The following is a 17,885-nucleotide window of genomic DNA, read 5'->3' as shown; positions in this document are numbered from 1 at the left end:
TCCAGCAGATTAATCTACCTTCAAGCCTCACAGGTCTTATCCATTTTTAAGGTCAGCACCCACCTGTCAAAATGACTGTGGTTAATTCTTTCAAACTCAATATAAGTCTGACCTTGTTCCGTCTCTATTTTTCTGAACTTCTGTCTATATACTTCTAGTACCAATTCATAACCAATCAAAATAGCCAATTTGATATCTTGATAATCTCTTGATCCCTCATCTGACAGCGCTGCACATACCTCACCAGCTGTGCCCACCAGCTTAGTCTGAACTAGCATTATCCACAAGTTCACTGGATACTGCATCTGCCTAGCCATTTTTCAAATGAAATAAAAAAGGTTTTGACATTTTTCTCACCGAAATATGGCAAGTTACTAACCTAGTTGTTTACATCCCTACGTTCTCCCTTCATCTCTATCCTGTTAATTTAACTTTCTTGTCTAATGCCTAACTTCTGAATTTCAAATCCCCTCTCTCTTTCTTTTTCCTCTCTTTCTCTTTCGTCTCTCTCTGTTTCCGTTCCTTTATTTATCTTCTATCTCCAGTTGCCACATTTGCAATTTAAGTTTTTATAACTCTTCTGCAATTACCTATTTCTCTGATGCATTAAAGTGCTTAACTAACTCCATTACAATTTCAGCTTCCCTTTTCTCCCTGGTTAAACCCAATTCCAACCTATTTGCTAATTCTAAAAAAATGTCCTCCTTCTGTCTTTCTAAACTTCCTTGGAAAATTTGGGAACCTCGTTCGTAATGGTAAAAGCTATTTCCCTCACATTTCATTTTACCAACCACAAGAAACAAAATTAAATGAATTTTCCCACTGGTTTTATTTGAAGATCAAAGACACTAATTCCAATGAGTTGGAATTTACTGGGACCTGTTGTATCTCAAATCTGTTCAAGTCGGTCCAAGTGCCACACGGCAAGGCCCCAAACTGTTATGACATCAATGTCGAACCCCTTTGTTAATTAAAATCACACACCTAGAAAAGCTCACCTCACATCATAATCTGTTAAAACGTGAGCGACAGAGAACTCCTAAATTCCACTAATAAACAACAAATAACAATTTATATCTCTGCAAGTTAGCTCACTGAGCTTGAAGGCATGTTTTCAGAAGTTTCGTCACCATGACTAGGTGACATCATCAGTGAGAGTATCTGCTGAAGTGCTGGTGGGATGTCCCGCCTCTCTATTTATAGGTCTTGGTTTCTTAAAGTGGGTGATGTCATTTCCGGATATTTTAACAAGACAATGTAGACAGGATGTAAATTAATGTGTTTATTGATGGGCTTCTGGTTAGAATACCATTCCTCTGAGAAGGTCCTTGCGTGTCTTAATATGTGTGTGTGCTTTGTACCAGTCAAAGTGGTGCCCTTCTTTGTCTGTATGTATGGAACATAGTGATAGTGCGTCATGTCTTTTGGTGGTTAGCTGGTGTTCATGTATCCTCGTAACACAACAACAGGACAGTTTCAATGGTGGAAAAATGATTTTATACACACTGTTTAATCAATGTGTGTGTGCAGATAAGTCGCATTTTTCATATGTGCACAACACATTGTAAATGAACAACAGAGACACAGTTAACGAAAAATGATGAATATGACGTATAAAATTGATAAAAAAATTAACTTGATTTGATCCTCTCAACGTTCCCTCCTTTTCTGGAATTCCCAACTCTAATCTCTCATTCTTACCAGGATGTGTGCTCCAAATTCTTGATTCTGGTGTCCCAACTTATTTCAGTTAACCCCCTTTCTACCGGGACTTCAATATGTTGGCCTGCTGGTATCTTTCCAAAGCTAGGGTCTGTCATATTATTGGAGATAAATATTCTGGCATCAGTTCAGCATTTAAACATATTACTCTGTTGTGCATGCACTGTACCAAGGACCACAGCACAGAGGCATTGCTAAAACATTGGGGGATGTTCATCTACTTCTTTCGATAATGTAGTTTTCTCATTTTCCACATCTACATATCTATATCCTGTCTCTCGTTCTCCCTTTGTATCTAGTTGAGAAATCCACCAATTATTCTTCGTGTCCCATCTCCCAAAACTCCTTTTTTTCAGTTTATATCTAATGCTCTCTTCAAGATGTAATGTGGTTATAATTAAGCAATGTAACTACCGAGACATGCAGGAGGAGCTGGCCAGAGTTAATTGGAAGGGGAGCTGAACAGGGAAGACCATGGAGCAGCAATGGAAGGAGGTTCTGGGGATAATTTGGAAGATAATACCAGAAATGCAACCCCAAGAGCTTGAAACATACTCATGGGAGAACATGGCAGCCATAGGTGATAATGCATCAAACCAAAAGAGAAAATATACAATGTGGTGAAGATGATTGGGAATCCAGAGAATTCATTGGCTTTGCAATTACATAACGCTGGCATCACTGACACTACAGAGCTCTTAATCATAGTCAGGGAAAGAAACAGAGGAAAAAACATTCACTTTAAATACAGAAGATGCTATTTCTCAAGGAAAAAGATTCAGGTGAATTAAACATTTGCATTAAGATCAGTTAAATTCTTTTGCGGAATGTGTCAGATTGGAAGCAAGACCCAGGGAGAGACCCTCAGCAGAAAGAGATTATGAAAATGGAAGTATTTCCACATCAGAAACCAGGTTAGGTCACTGAGTGCAGGGATGATGGGTGAATGGGTCTCAGTGAGAATTGGGGAACAGACAGCAGAATTGCATTGCAGATATTGCAGCTCGAAACTGCATATTCATGTAGTGCTGTAGACCACAGCAGCAGGAGAAGCAGAACAGCATTAAACCACAACCTGTAACTTTTTGCCAGGATAACACCTCAGTCTGTCATCACCATCAACACCACCTATGGCTCAGTGACGAGTGTGGATGAAGATATCAGAGTCAGAATCACATGAACTTTAACCTGATGCTAACTCATTAAAGCTACCAGACTTGACCAACAGATCGGATCGAAGCCCTGCAGTCCTGTCACATTCAGTCATAAATGATGATGGACGATTAAACAAATGACTGAAGGAGAGGGATCAACAAACATTCCCATCCTAAATAATGGAACAGACCTCCGCATCAGTGTAAAAGATGTTTTATCTGCACCATCTTCTGCCAGAAGTGTTGAGTCAATGATACACCTCACCCTCATCATGATGCCCACAAAATCACAGATGCCAGTCTTCAACCAATTTGATTCGCTGCACGTGACAGGAAGAAACAGGTGGACACAGTGGAAAGGACACAGACAATGGGTCCTGACTCCATTCCTGCAATAGGACTGACGACTTGTGCTGCACAACAAGCCGTGTCCCTGGGGAAGCTGTTTCATTCAGGCTCCAACTCTGGCATCTCCCTGGCAATGTGGAAAATTACTCAGCTATTTCCAGTCCCCTAAAACGGGAAAAATTACAATCTGAACTATTACCACCTCCTCAGTCCCATCATGACAGTCAAATTGGTGGGAGTTCTTTTTATCAGAGCTGTCCAGCAGTACAGAAATAACCTGCTCAGTGTGGTTTTTGACAGGTGAAGATGATGTGAAGGTGGTGCTGTTGTGGAAATGTTACTGGATTACTAATCCAGACCAGGCTAATGATCTGGCAGCGGGTGGAAGTTAAAGACAATTAATAAAATATCGAGATCTAAAATCTGGGGTCAGTAACAGTGACCTTGAAGCCAATATCGATTGCAAACAGAATTTCCTTCTCCAATGTAGTTTTAGGAAGTGAATCTCCCATGATTTCCTGTGCTGGCCTAAAACTGACTCCAAAGACGCTGACATGTGATAAACATTTCAATGGTCTCTGAAATTGCCAAGCAAGGGCACTCATTTGTATCAAACTACTCCAAGGTCTGAAAGGATGAAACCGGACAGAACACCCGGCCTCAGCATCAATGGGAACACAGTCCTGTCAACCCTGCAGAGACCTCCTTCCGAACATCTGAGAGCTTGTGATAGCGTTTACAGAGCTTTCCCAAGGACTGCACAGAAACATCGGGAATGGAAAACACATTTAGCCTCCCCATTCTAATTCATGGAAAAAAATCTCCTAAATGCACTTACCCCACACGATATACATATCTGTTCATGTGAGTAACCTTGGGAAGCTATAAAAATAGGTGGTGCAGTAGTACGTTTGGTCCTTCGAGTATGCTAACCAATTCAATATAATGATGGTTGTCCCTTCATTTCCATACCGTACTCCTGCTCTCCCACCATCCCTTTACTGTCTCTAAATCCTTATTTATAATCAGTGTCTCGGTTTCCAGGTGCGAGCGAATTCCCCAGGTTCCCCAGTCAGTGAGAGCAGACATTTATTATCATCTAAATGCAGAAAGACTGCCTGTACCTAATATTGTGGCCCCGTGTTTTAGAAGTGCCAGCCAGGGGAATTATCATCCCTGCTTCCAATCTGTCTCACCCTATCAGAGTTTTATATATCTCACTGAGATCTCCACTCATTTTCCTAAATCACATGAAATACTGGCCCAGTCACCCCAAACTCTGCTCCCACAACAGGCCTGTCATCCCAGACATCAGTCTGGTCATCCTTCGCTGCTCTCCCTCAATGTCAGGTTTGTCCTTTATTAGGTAAAGAGACCAAAACTGCACACAATACTGCACAAGGTTCAAGATGATATCTCACCAAGGCCCTGTACAGCTGCAGTAAGACACCTTTTCTCCTGGACTCACATTCCCCTGAAATGAAGGTCAACACTCCATTTATCTTCCTCACTGCTTTCTGTTTCTGCAATATTACTTTCAGCGACTGGTGTACAAGGAGATGCAGATCCTTTTCAATGTTACAGCTCCCCACTTGGTGGATCTGTGTACACTGGGCAGCGTGCCAATGCCATGCCCAGTATTGACTTCTGGTTGCAGAACTCACTGCACTGCATGGGCCTCAGAGGTTTATGCAGAAGGAAACAACAAAAAGGAGCATACGTCCCTTTGTAGATCAACATGTTTCAACCAATCCCTTTCAACTGGTAGGCTGCCAATTTATCGTTTCCACCAAAAGGCACACTGTCTCCTCTATCCACATTGTTCTCCATCTGTCACGTATTTACCCATTCACTCCACGTGTCTTACTCTTCTCGGTGCTTTTTTATAACCACCTCACCCACTCATAATTCCACATCCGTTAGTGCTGTCAGCAGGCTGGGATATATTGTATCTGATTCCAGCAACCAAATGTTTAAAGGGCATTGTGAACAGCTGGGCCCAAGAACCGATCCCTGCGACACCTCAGCAACCGTCCTCTGTTAATTTCTATTTATTTATTTTGTGAATCTCGGAGTCACTGGCTGGGCCAGCATTTATTGCCCGTCCCTAGTTGCCCTTGAGAAGGTGGTGGTGAGCTGCCTTGTTGAACGCTACAGTCTCCCTGCTGTGATTGACCTCCAATGCCATTAGGGAGGGAATCCCAGGATTGTGACCCAATGACTGTGAAGGAGCGGTGGTATATTTCCAAGTCAGGATGCTGAATGGCTTGGAGGGAACCTGAAGACAATGGTATTCCCATACATCTGTAGTCTTTGTCCTTCTAGATAGACATGGTCGTGAGTTGGGAAGATGGTCTCTGAGGATCTTTGGTGAATCATTTCATTGCAGCATGTAGATAGTAAAACACTGCTGCTGCTGCTGACCGTTGATTGTGGAGCATTGTTGATGAAGGGACAGTCAAACTGGCTGCTTTGTCCTGGATGGTATAAAGCTTCTTGAATGTTGTTGGGGTTGCACTCATCCAGGCAAATTGGGAGTCTCCTATTACACTTCTGACTTATGTGTTGTAGGTGGACAGACTTTTGGAGGTCAGGATGCGATTTACTTGCCGCAGTATTCCTAGCTTTGGACCTGCTCTTATAGTTACTGTGTTCATGTGGCGAGACCAGTGTGTATCTGAGCAATGATTACCTACCAGTTATCTAATACTGGGGGAATTCAGTGATAGTAGCACCATTGAATGCCAAGGGGCAGGTTAGCTTGTATTTTAGTGGTGATGGTCATGGTCTGGCATTCCTGTGGGCTGAATATTACTTGCCACTTGTCAGCCTGGATACTGTCCAGATCTTGTTACGTTTGAATATGGACTGCTTCAGTATCTGAGGAGCCACAAATGTTGCAGAACATTGTACAATCATTGGCGAACATCCCCACTTCTGACCTTGAAATGGAAGGAAGGTCATTGATGAAGCAGCCCTGAAGAAGTTTTCGGTCAATGCTCGAGGGACTCCTACAGACTTGGAGCTGAGTTGACTGACCTTCATCAACCGTGACCATGGCCTTCGTGTCTGGTATGATCCTAACCAGCAGGGAGTTTGCCCCTGATACCCATTGATTCCAGTGTTGCTAAAGCCCCTTGATACCACACTTGGTCAAAGACAGCCTTGACTTAAAGGGCTGTTACTCTCACCCTACCTCTGGAATTCATCTCTTTTTTCCATGTTTGAACCACGGTTATGAAGTCAGGAGCTGAGTGGCCCTGGTGGAGCCCAAACCGGGCGCCATTGACCAGGGTATTGCTGAGCAGGTGCTGATTAAAAACACTGAGATCTTCCACCACTTTACTGATGATCGAGAGTAGATTGATGGGGTGGTATTTGGCCGAATTGGATTTGTTCTGCTTTTTATATACTGGAGATACTTGGGGTATTTTTCCACATAATGAGGAAAAGCCATTGTTGTAACTGTATTGAAATAGTTTGGCGAGGGATGTGGCAAGTTATGGAGCATAAGTTTTCAGTACTATTGCCAGAATGTTGTCAGAGTATGGACTCTTTGGAGAGTATCCAGTATCTCCAATCGTTTCTGGATATCGCGTGGACGGAACCAAATTGGTTGATGACTGGTAACTGAATTGCTGAGGACCACTGGAGGAGGCTGAAATGGATCACCCACTCAGCAATTCTGACTGAAGATTGTTGCGAATGAATCAGCCTTATCTTATACACTGAAGTGCTGGGCTCTTCCATCATGGAGGAAGGGGTCATTTGTGGAATCTCTTCCTCCAGTGAATTGTTTAATTGTCCATAACTATTCTCGACTAGAAGTAGATAGACTGCAGAGCTGAGATCTGAACCGTTGCTTGTGGGATAACTGAGCTCTGTCTATCACTTACTGCTTATGCTGTTTGGCACGCGCGTTGTCCTATTTGGTGGTTTCACCAGGCTGACACCACATTATCAGGTATGCCTGATGCTGCTCCTGCCATCCTGAACACTCCACTGAAACAATGTTGATCCTCTGGATTGATGGCAATTTTTGCGAGGGGGATATGCCAGGCCATGAGGTTGTGCAGGAGTATAATTCCACTGCTACTGATGACCCACAACACCTTATGGACATCCAGATTTGAGCTGCTAGATCTGTTCGAATTCTGCCCTATTCAGCACTGTGATAGTACCACCCAAAATGGTGGATGTTATTCTCAATGTGCAGGTGTGACTTTGTCTCCACAATGACTATGCGGTGGTCACTCTTACCGATACTGTCATGGACAGATACTCCTGCAACTGGCAGATTAGTAAGGCTGTGGTCAAGTATGTATTTTCCTCTTGTTGGTTCCTTCACCAACTGCTGCAGAACCAGTCTAGCAGTTATATCCTTTGGGATCTGGCAAGCTCGATCAGAAATGCTGTAGCTGAGATCCTGTTGGTGGTGAACATTTAATTCCCCCACCCAGAGTACATCTTGCGTCCGTGCTAACCTCAGTAGTTCCTCCAAGTGTTGGTCAGCATGGAGGAGTACTGATTCATCAGTTGCGAGAGGCTGGTACATGGTAATCAGAAGGAGGTTTCCTTTCCCATGTGCAAACTAATGCCATGAGACTTCATGGGATACGGAGTTACCGTTGAGCACTCTAAGAACAACTCCATTCCAACTGTATCCCACTGTGTCGCCACTACTGCTGTGACCATCCTGCTGATGAGACAGGAGACACACGGTGAAGGTAATGGGGAGTCTGGGACATAGTCATACTCATAGAATCATACATTACAGACAATGTCAGGCTATTACTTGATGAGTCTGTTTATTTCTACTCACTGTTTCCTGCCAGCTGTCCCATTCTAGAAACATGTCCATAGATTAGCCCCAATCCACTCAGATTTGATTTTGCAAATTGGGCTTGGAGCTTTAACAACAATTTTCTAAAAATCAAAATGTTTTACATCCATTGCTTTTCTTTCATTTGTCTCCCAGTTTGTTTCTCAAACATAATTCCCATTTCATAAATCTATGTTAGTGTTGTCGATGGCCATTCATTTCAGCCACAATAATTTCTGCTAAAACATTTACTTACTATGTTCTATGTTCCATGTACTCTATCATTTTCCTCCACCAGACTTGGTTTTCCTTGTATTGTTAGAAAGTTTTGTGAAGACAGAACTGAAGTAGTGGCTTCATAGTTCTGCCATTTCCCTGTTTCCCATTCTCTATTCTCTGGTTTCAAACTGTAAGGAAACTGCACTTGTTTTCTCATATTTCTCACATTGACACAATTTAACAAGTTATTACAGTTCACTCTTATAACCCTTATGAATATAACTCTTCAGAAACCCATCCATTCCTGCCTTAAACTGCTCAATAATTGACCTTCCACACCATACACTCACAGGAGCATGGACTCTGTGCCAACAGAAATACAGCACGATCTATACTAGTCCCACTTTCCTACACCAGGCCCATAGCCTGGAATCTTATGACACTTCCAATTACTCGTCCATGTGCTTTTTAACGATTGTGAGGTGATCATTCCCCTCTCAGGAAGTAATCCCACAACCCCACACTCCGAGGTGAAAAAATATTTAAATCCTCTCTGAACCTCAAACTCTTCACTTTAAAAGTGTGCTCCTTTGTTCTTGACCCTCTCACTAAAAGGAATAGCTGCTGTCAATCCACCCTGTCCATGTCCCTCATAATCTTAACCTTCTGAATCACTGACTCCTCAGCTTTCTCTGCTCCAAAGTAAACAACCCGAGCTTATCCAGCCTCTCTCCATAGCTGATATGCTCCATTCCAGGGAACATCCTGGTGAATCACCTCTGCACATTCTCCAGTACAATCACATCCTTCCTGGAATGTGGCTCCCAGAACGACATACAATACTTCATTTTGGCCGAACCAAAGCCCTGTATTGCTCTTATAATCTACACCCTGGTTAGGAAACGCTACAACCAAGGTCCAATTCTTAACTAGTCCATTAACCTGTCCAGGAGAAAGTGAACACTGCACTTGGTGGAAATCAGAGCTTAAAAAAATGCGTTGCTGGAAAAGTGCAGCAGGTCAGGCAGCATCCAAGGAGCAGGAGAATCAACGTTTCGGGCATAAGCCCTTCTTCAGGAATTTGCCCGAAATGTCGATTCTCCTGCTCCTCTGAGGCTGCCTGACCTGCTGCACTTTTCCAGCAACAAAATTTTAAGCATTATCCTGTCCAGTCACATTCAGGGATGTGTGGAGAAGCACAATCTGAGCTTCCTAGTGTGCTGCCATTCATTCAGTCCTCCCCTGCCTGGTTCCATCTCCCAAAGTGCATAACCTCATATTTATCAGGGTTACATTCCATCTGCCATTGATTTGCCCATCTGACCATTCCATCTGCATCTTCCTGTAACTTAAGGCCTTCCTCCTCACTGCTAACCACCCAGCCAATCTTTATGTCAAACATACACTTACTTATCACACCTCCCCCACTCTCCACCGAACCCACTCCACATTCACATAGTTTTTTTTAATGAAAAACACAAACAATAAGGGACACAACACTGATCCCTGTGGTACACCAGGGGACGCTGGTCTCCAGTCACACAAACAGCCTTCTCCCACCACCCTCTGCCTCCTGACGCTAAGACAATTTTCCTTGTAACTTGTCAAGTTATCCTTCATATTGTGAGATTTTACTTTATTTTTTAGTTTCCCAGCTGGAAATTTGTCAAATTCCTTCCCACAAAACTAAACAATCGACATCCTTAAACTAATTCAGTCAAACCCATTGGATGTGACTTCCTTCTGATAAAGTCAAGATGATTATCCCTGATCAAACCTTGTGACTCTGATTGGAGTTCAATTTTCTCCTTCTCTATTTTCTCCAGTAGTTTCCTTAACAGTGATCTAATACTCGTTCATCTATAGTTCCCTGGTCTATCTCTTCCACCCTTACTGTGAAGTGGAATCGTATTAGCAGTTCTCCAGTTCTCTGGCACCTCCCTTATGGTCAGATTCTAATTAAAATATTCAGTCATGGTCTTTCCTCCCTTGACCCCAACAGCCGCCTGTGATACAACTCATTCAGACAGGGAGATTGGTCCAAATTTGTACAGAACAAAGTCTCAAAATCCTGTTCGTATGTTACATCAATCTGTTCAAGAGTTGTCCAGCCCATCTTTTTGAATTCTGTACCTGCATCCTTCTTCTCCCAAGTAAAATAAATGTGAAGGTCTCATGTAACAATCCATCAATGTTCTCCAATTTGACAAACAGATTGCCCGTTTGGTTTCGACCAGACACTAACTGTTTGCTGATTATTCTGTTTGACTTGTCCGTGTAGAATATCATGGGATTCTCCCAGATCTCGCCTACTTGTACTTCTTCATGTCCCTCTGTTCTTTAGTCCTTTCGATGTTTCTAAGATTCACTACAATCACCTCTCATGTTTCGAAAGTCGAGATTACAGGCTGAGTTACCCCGTCAGACAACCTTGCCAACTTAGGGGTTAATTTGGAGAATACCTTTTGCAGTTCCTCTGTAGTCATTATATTCTTTCTTAGATTGGGACTCCGAACGATACACAATATTCTATGTTTAGTCTCACCAACACTCGATGCAACTGGTGCACGACATCCTCTATTCTCCAATTACATTCACATGACTTTTTACTTCCCCATTTGCATATGTTCTTCCCAATACCTCTCGCTTTAAATCGCTTTAACTTTTCTTCTGAGCTCAGTGTGTGAGTTCTTTTAAAAAAGCTCATGAATATCCAACTATACGTTATCCATTGGTTCTTCATTGCCTTTGTCCACAAGAATCATCTTCAAACCATTCCAAAAAATGTGTGCCACTTCTGGTTTTCCTTTCATCGGTACACTCTCACAATCCACAGTTATGTTGTTACCTTCTAAATATCTAGTAGCATGTTCTTTGTAATCGAGTCCACCAGACATCCGACTGCGGATGACAAGATAACTGGTCTGTAGTTCACCATTCCCAAATCCATCCTTTCTTAAACTGTTGGATAATATTTATAACCTTTGCCTTATCCAGTTTGGCTGAATGCCTTTCGGGAATGTGTCGGAAAATAAAGTGAAAATCCGCGATGCAGTCAACATGTCTATTGCTGCTTCCTCTGAAATTTTTGAATGAAGTACATCTAGTCTGTCAGATTTATAAATACTCAATCCAGCTTTCTTTTCAAAGATGACCTCAACATTGATAAGAATGATCTTAGACTTTATTTACACAAGTCCCATGGTCACTTGGTATTTCTGGGAGAATTTCTGGACATTCTTCCATGAAGATAGACACAAAGAAACTGTTTCTTTCCCCTGCGATTTCTCTGTTCTAAGCAATAAATTATCCTGAACGCACACCAACTGTTCCACATTTGACCTTGTTTTTATTTTTTTCATACATTGATCAACGCTTTTTAGCAGTCTTTGTGTTTTTCTTTCATTTGCACGCTTTTTCTCTTTCTGATTTTCTTCTCAGTTTCTTGGTCATCCTTTGCTGGGTCCTACATCTCTCTGAATCCACTGGCTTACTGCAACACTTGGCATTTTTCTAAGCTGCCTCCTTTCATCTGATAGGTAGATGAAGGTGGGGTTGAAAGTGATAGTCGGAGAGAAGGGTGGACCAGATTGATAGGAAGGAAGGTGGACACATAGGAACATTCAAAAGGGCGGTGCTGACTTGGAAGGTTGGAGTGGGATAAGGTGGGATTAGGGGAAATGGGGAAATGGGGAAATCCACTATGATCCCCTTTGGTTGGAGGATCCCAAATCAGAAGAGGAGGCTTTCTTCCTCCAGGCTTCTGGTGGCTCAGGTTTGGCAATAGAGCAGGCCCAGGACCCTTATGTCCTTGGTAGAGTGGGAATGGGAGTTAAAGTGCTCAGCCACAAGGCAATGGAGTTGTTCAATGTGGCTGTCCCAGAGATGTTCTCTGAAATAATCCACAAGTTGACCTTCTGCCTCGCCAATGTAGAGAAGACCACATCGGGTTTAATGGATGCAGTAGATGAGGCGTTCTGTCTCCCTTCGTCACCTATCATCTTCATCTATCTATCGTAATCCCAGCTACCTCCCCCTGGCGCACCCCCTTCTCATTTATTTCCCAGCCCCCTTGGCCAATATGCTTAATTCCTGATGAAGGGCTTATGCCCGAAACATCGATTTATCTGCACTTAGTATGCTGTCTGACTGTGCTTTTCCAGCACCACACTCTTCGACTCTGATCTCCGGCATCTGTAGTCCCCACTTTCTCCTCACACCCTCATGGCTTGCATCACTCAGATTTATAACAGTTACTTCAAATAAAACAAAAACTGTTGTGTACTCAAACATCACAAAAGAAAACCAATACATTATGGTCCCTGTTCCCAAAAGGTCCTTTCCAGCAAAAATTTCAATTAGCTCTTCTGATCATTCAACACCAATTCCTAAATAATCTGATCTTGAGCTCAGTGCTCGACATACTGTTTATGTAAAACATCTCACACGTGGTCACGAAATCCATTTTTCCCAGCAATGGTATTCAATTGGGTTAACACAGTTTAGATATAATTTAAACAGTACATTATTACTGCAGTACCCACAAATGTGAATATCTCATTTCCTGTTTTATAACATGCCCAACATTTGTATTGCAGGTTTCAATTTGACATATAACTCCCATCAATGTTTGTTCCTCCTTGCTGTTTTTGTGCTCCACCTTACTAGATTCTGTGGAATCTGACCGACGTGGGCTGTGGGGAGATTAATGGTAGAGATCATCTCGCCACATCATTTATAATGTTCTCAAACTTTAATTTCTCCAGATCTCCCGTGATGCTGTGGAATGGAGAAGGACAATGATCTTCCAACAATGCTTTGTATTCCCCCAGAGAGCTGAGACAGCTCTAACCTGGGAGGGAACCTTACAGCAGGCTGGTAAAGTGTTGCTGCTGCTGTACAGGGTCTTAGTGAGTTCACATCTGGAGAAGTGTGTACAGATTTAATCTCTTCAATGAAGAAATTATGTGGTATATTGGAAACAGCTCAGCGATGATTCCTGCATGAAGGTGCTAGCTTATAACGAAAGGATGGTCAGGTTGACCCAGTAGCCATTGGAGTTTACAAAAATTAAGGATGATCTTATTTCAACATAGATGATAGAAGGAGTCAACAAGTGAAGTGAATTACGCAGATAGTGGAGGAATCCATTCCGTTCTCCAGCCTGTTACACAGGAACAACAGAAGGATATTCCAGCCTTTGAGCCTGTTACACTAAAACAGGACGAGGCTATTCAGCCCCTGGAGCCTGATGTACATTTACAGAAGGATGTCAATCAGCCACTGGAGCCTATAACACTCGACCCAGAGTAGGCCATGCTACACCAGTATCATGTAACAGAGCAACAGGATCGGTCCATTCAGCCTCCTCAAGTCCGTAACATAGGAACTGGAAGAGGTCACACAGTGACTGGAGATTGTTACACTGGGATATCAGGAGGCCATTCAGACCCACCGAGCCGATTTCAAGGGAATTGGACAAGGATAAAAACTATCTGACACTTCTTTCATGATAAAGGAAGAGGTCATTCAGACACGTCTGCAGTTTGGGAACAAGAGAAGACCAATCACTCCCTCGGTCCCATCTCCAGGATACATGCGGAGACCGTCCACTATCTCCACCGATTATGGAGAAGTATGACAAGACCCATCAGCCCCTCAATATATTACACTGCAACGGGAAGATTCCATAATAACCCACCCCTCTAACGCATCAACGGGAGGAGGTCATTCTGGCCTTGGAGATGACAACATGTGAACACCAGAAAGACGTCACCCCATCGATTTTGTACACCAGCAGAATGCTGAGTCCAGTCAGCCACACATGCCTCAAGCAGGAATTGGAGCAGATCTCTTAAAACCTTTTGCCGATTAAACAGGATTCAAAGAAAACGTAAACGTTTTTGAAAGGGAAGAAATCATAACTGTATACATTTGGGAGGAAAACGTAACGATAAACTATTGTAATTTAAGACAATTACTAGAATCCATTGTTGAGGACATTTGCAAGGGAAAAAAAAAGTATATAAAAAGGAACCTGAGGGGTAACGTTTTTACACAGAGTGTGGGATGCATACAGACTGAGCTGCCAGTGGAAGTGATTGAGGTGGGTACAATAACAACATTGAAAAGGCATTTGGACAAATACACAGATAGGTAAGGATTAGAGGGATACAGAACAAGGGCAGGGGAATGGGGTGAGTCTGGCTGGTCATTCTGGTTGCCATGGTCCAGTCATACTGGGAGTCTCGTGCAATATGACTGTAAATGAGTGTGTTTTGGAGTGAAAACAGAGTGGGGGAGACTGAGAAAAAATGTCATTGAAGGATATGTTCACAGGTTTCAGAATGCTGAAATGAAGATATTTCGATAGTATCATGCAACACGGGTCAGTACTTTGAAGAATTATGAGTGAAAGGGATATTGCTGTGAGTTCAGGCAATGGAGACTTTTGGATGAGCATTTGTTCTGCAGCTTTGTAACTAGGAGTGAGGACAGCAGAGTCTTCGCCTCACTGGGCTGAATCTAACAAAAAACTATCTCAGTGACATTTTCATTAAGTGTGACAGGGATTGTCTGCACGAGGCTGAACTACTTTCCTGGTGCTATCTTACCAAACTCATCTCATTAACTACCCACCCCACTCCATTGTGTCCCTCTCATACAATGCCAGCTCGATTCTCCCACCCATCATGACTGGAGGTACTCAAAATCTCCCGGATGCTCCTGGATATTCCATGACACTGGGCCATTTTTAAAAGGCCAAGGGGCACACGGTTGAGCTTTCTCAGTTTGCAGCTGTCCGGCACAGTTTACCCTGAGCATGGCAGATAAGGGGAAATTACATCACGGTTTTCGACAGGGGCACAGAGGTCCTGGTGGATGAGCTAGTACAAAAGGGGACCATTCTCTTCCCAGAGGGATCGCTCCACCAGACACACCGAGCCTGGTCTGAGCTCACCACCCAGCTCAGTGCAGTATCTGTGGTCTGAGTAAATGTCCAGCAAAACAGGACAAGCTTCAATAACCTTCCCCACTCTGTTAGGATAAGGGTCACCATATTCTCTCTGCTCCCTCACACTCACTGTATATCTGTTAGAGCACCGGTTCCCGAACAAAGCTCATGCTCTCCCACTCTCACTACTGCATACAGCACCATCCCTCTCTTTCTCTCTGTATCTCTAATGCCCCCTACAGAGTTACAGAATATTCTGGGGAATGCCAATTATGGAATTTTCCAGATCATGTTCCAACTTATTCCCAGTTTCAGTAAAGCGGCTGTGCCCCAGTGTGTGACATGTAAGAGGATGGAGTAAAGATGTACGTTTTTCAAATCACACACAATTGAAATCCATCATGAGGCCATTCAGTACTGCAAACATGCTCCAACATTCAATACGTTTGGAGGTGAAATGATAGTTTTCTCAGCTCCACGTTACAGGAACTTTCAGTCATTCAACTCCCAGCTTCCTGTTACCGAGCAGACGATTCTCAGAAACTTTTTACCCAGTGTTTCTTCTTGCATGTGTCCGATGGCATTTCCCATGGGGACAGACTCCTCGAACAATATATTTCATCTGCTTTCGAAATTCATACAATAGTCAGCATGCTTTCCACAGACCAATCAAAAACATGCACTTAATTTACGGTTATCGATATCCAATCACAATTAGACATTCTGGTTATTTCACTTGTCTCACCTTATTGTATTCAGTAAAAGAAAGCTTCCAAAAACTTGTAAAATACAATTTCAAGAAGAGAACGTTTTTATCCTCAGCCCTTATCATGACGATTATCCCAAATACACCTTTTTTGTGTCATGAATGTTTCTTTTGCCCTTTGTCTGTGACTGATTCTGTGTGTAACAGTTACACAGTCTCCCACTCAGTTGGCTGGATGGTTGGTTTGTGATGCAGAGGGAGGGCACCAGCGAAGGTTCAATTCCCCAAACTGACTGAGGTTACCATGAAGAGGATGCTCTCTCAACCTCACCCTGTCACCCAAGGTGTGGTGACATTCAGTGTAAACCACCATGAGTGATCTATCTAATGAGAGCTCTTTGGGACTCTATTCTATCAATGTTAGCATTTTAATTTTTTAAAAAAAATTTTGACTGAAAAATAGATTTTTATTATTATGTTAAAACAAAGCAAAACAACTCAAATAACTGAACAATATTTCACCCATATGCATGTACATACAAAATAAGTTAAAGTCTATAAACGGACAGAAGAAAAACAAAAATAAACAATAAATAATAAATAAATAATACAGCTCAGAAGAAGAAAGTGATAGCTCTTGTTCTTCGAGAGCATTAACTGATATACATTAATATGTTCACAATTCTTCATATTAGTTTCATTAGACAATATCGTCATTGCTATATAAAAGCCATTTTTAGACTGGCAGTTAAGCCTAATCGTGATAATCCAAAAAAGATTGCTATATCTTATATAAGTCTCTGCTTTCTGGCGCACCATACAGGTCAAAACGTCCAAAGGGATATTCTCCATGATGAGCTTACCACGAGCCAGCAGACCCGGGGGGTGGAGGGGGGAGGCGGGGGTGTTTCAGACATCAGACACAACACAATACTTTTCCGAGTAAAGGAAGTGTGGGGGAGGTACTAAACGAGTATTTTGCATCAGTATTTACTGTCGAAAAGGATACGGAAGATATCACATGTAGGGAAATAGATGGAGACACCTTCCAAAATGTCCATATTACGGAGGAGGAAGTGCTGGGTGTCTTCAAACGTTTAAAGGTGGATATATCCCCAGGACCTGATTAGGTGTACCCTAGAACTCTGTGGGAAGCTAGAGAAGTGTTTGCTGGGCCTCTTGCTGAGATTGTTGTAACTGGTGTTGTCACTGGTGAGGTGCCGGAAGACTGGAAGTGGCAAACGTGGTACCACTGTTTAAGAAGGGTGGTAAGGACAAGCCAGGGAACTCTCGACCAATGAGCCTGACGTTGGTGGTGGTCAAGGTGTTGGAGGGAATCCTGAGGGACAGGATGTGCATGTTTTTGGAAAGGCAAGGACTGATTAGGGATAGTCAACATGGCTTTGTGCATGGGGAATCATGTCTCACAAAGTTGATTGAGTTTTTTGAGGAAGTATCAAAGAGGATTGATGGGGGCAGAGGGATAGATGTGATCCATATGGACTTCAGTAAGGGTTTCGACAAGGTTCCCCATGGGAGACTGATTTGCAAGGTTAGATCTCATGGAATACAGGGAGAACTAGCCATTTGGATACAGAACTGGCTCAAAGGTAGAAGACAGAGTGTGGTGGTGGAGGGTTGTTTTTTAGACTGGAGGCCTCTGACCAGTGGAGTGCCACAAGGATCGGTGCTGGATTCACTACTTTTTGTCATTGACATAAATGACTTGGATGCGAGCATATGAGATACAGTTAGTAAGTTTGCAGATGACAACAAAATTGGAGGTACAGTGAACAGCGAAGAGGTCACCTCCGATTACAACAGGATCTTGACAAGATGGGCCAATGAGCTGAGAAGTGGCAGATGGAGTTTAATTCAGATAAATGCAAGGTGCTGCATTTTGGGAAAGCAAATCATAGCAGGACTTATACACTTAATTGTAAGGTCCCAGGGAGTTTA

The sequence above is a fragment of the Chiloscyllium punctatum genome, chromosome 31 (assembly GCF_047496795.1).
Source record: "Chiloscyllium punctatum isolate Juve2018m chromosome 31, sChiPun1.3, whole genome shotgun sequence".
Lineage (NCBI taxonomy): Eukaryota > Metazoa > Chordata > Chondrichthyes > Orectolobiformes > Hemiscylliidae > Chiloscyllium > Chiloscyllium punctatum.
This window is presented reverse-complemented; position numbering follows the sequence as displayed.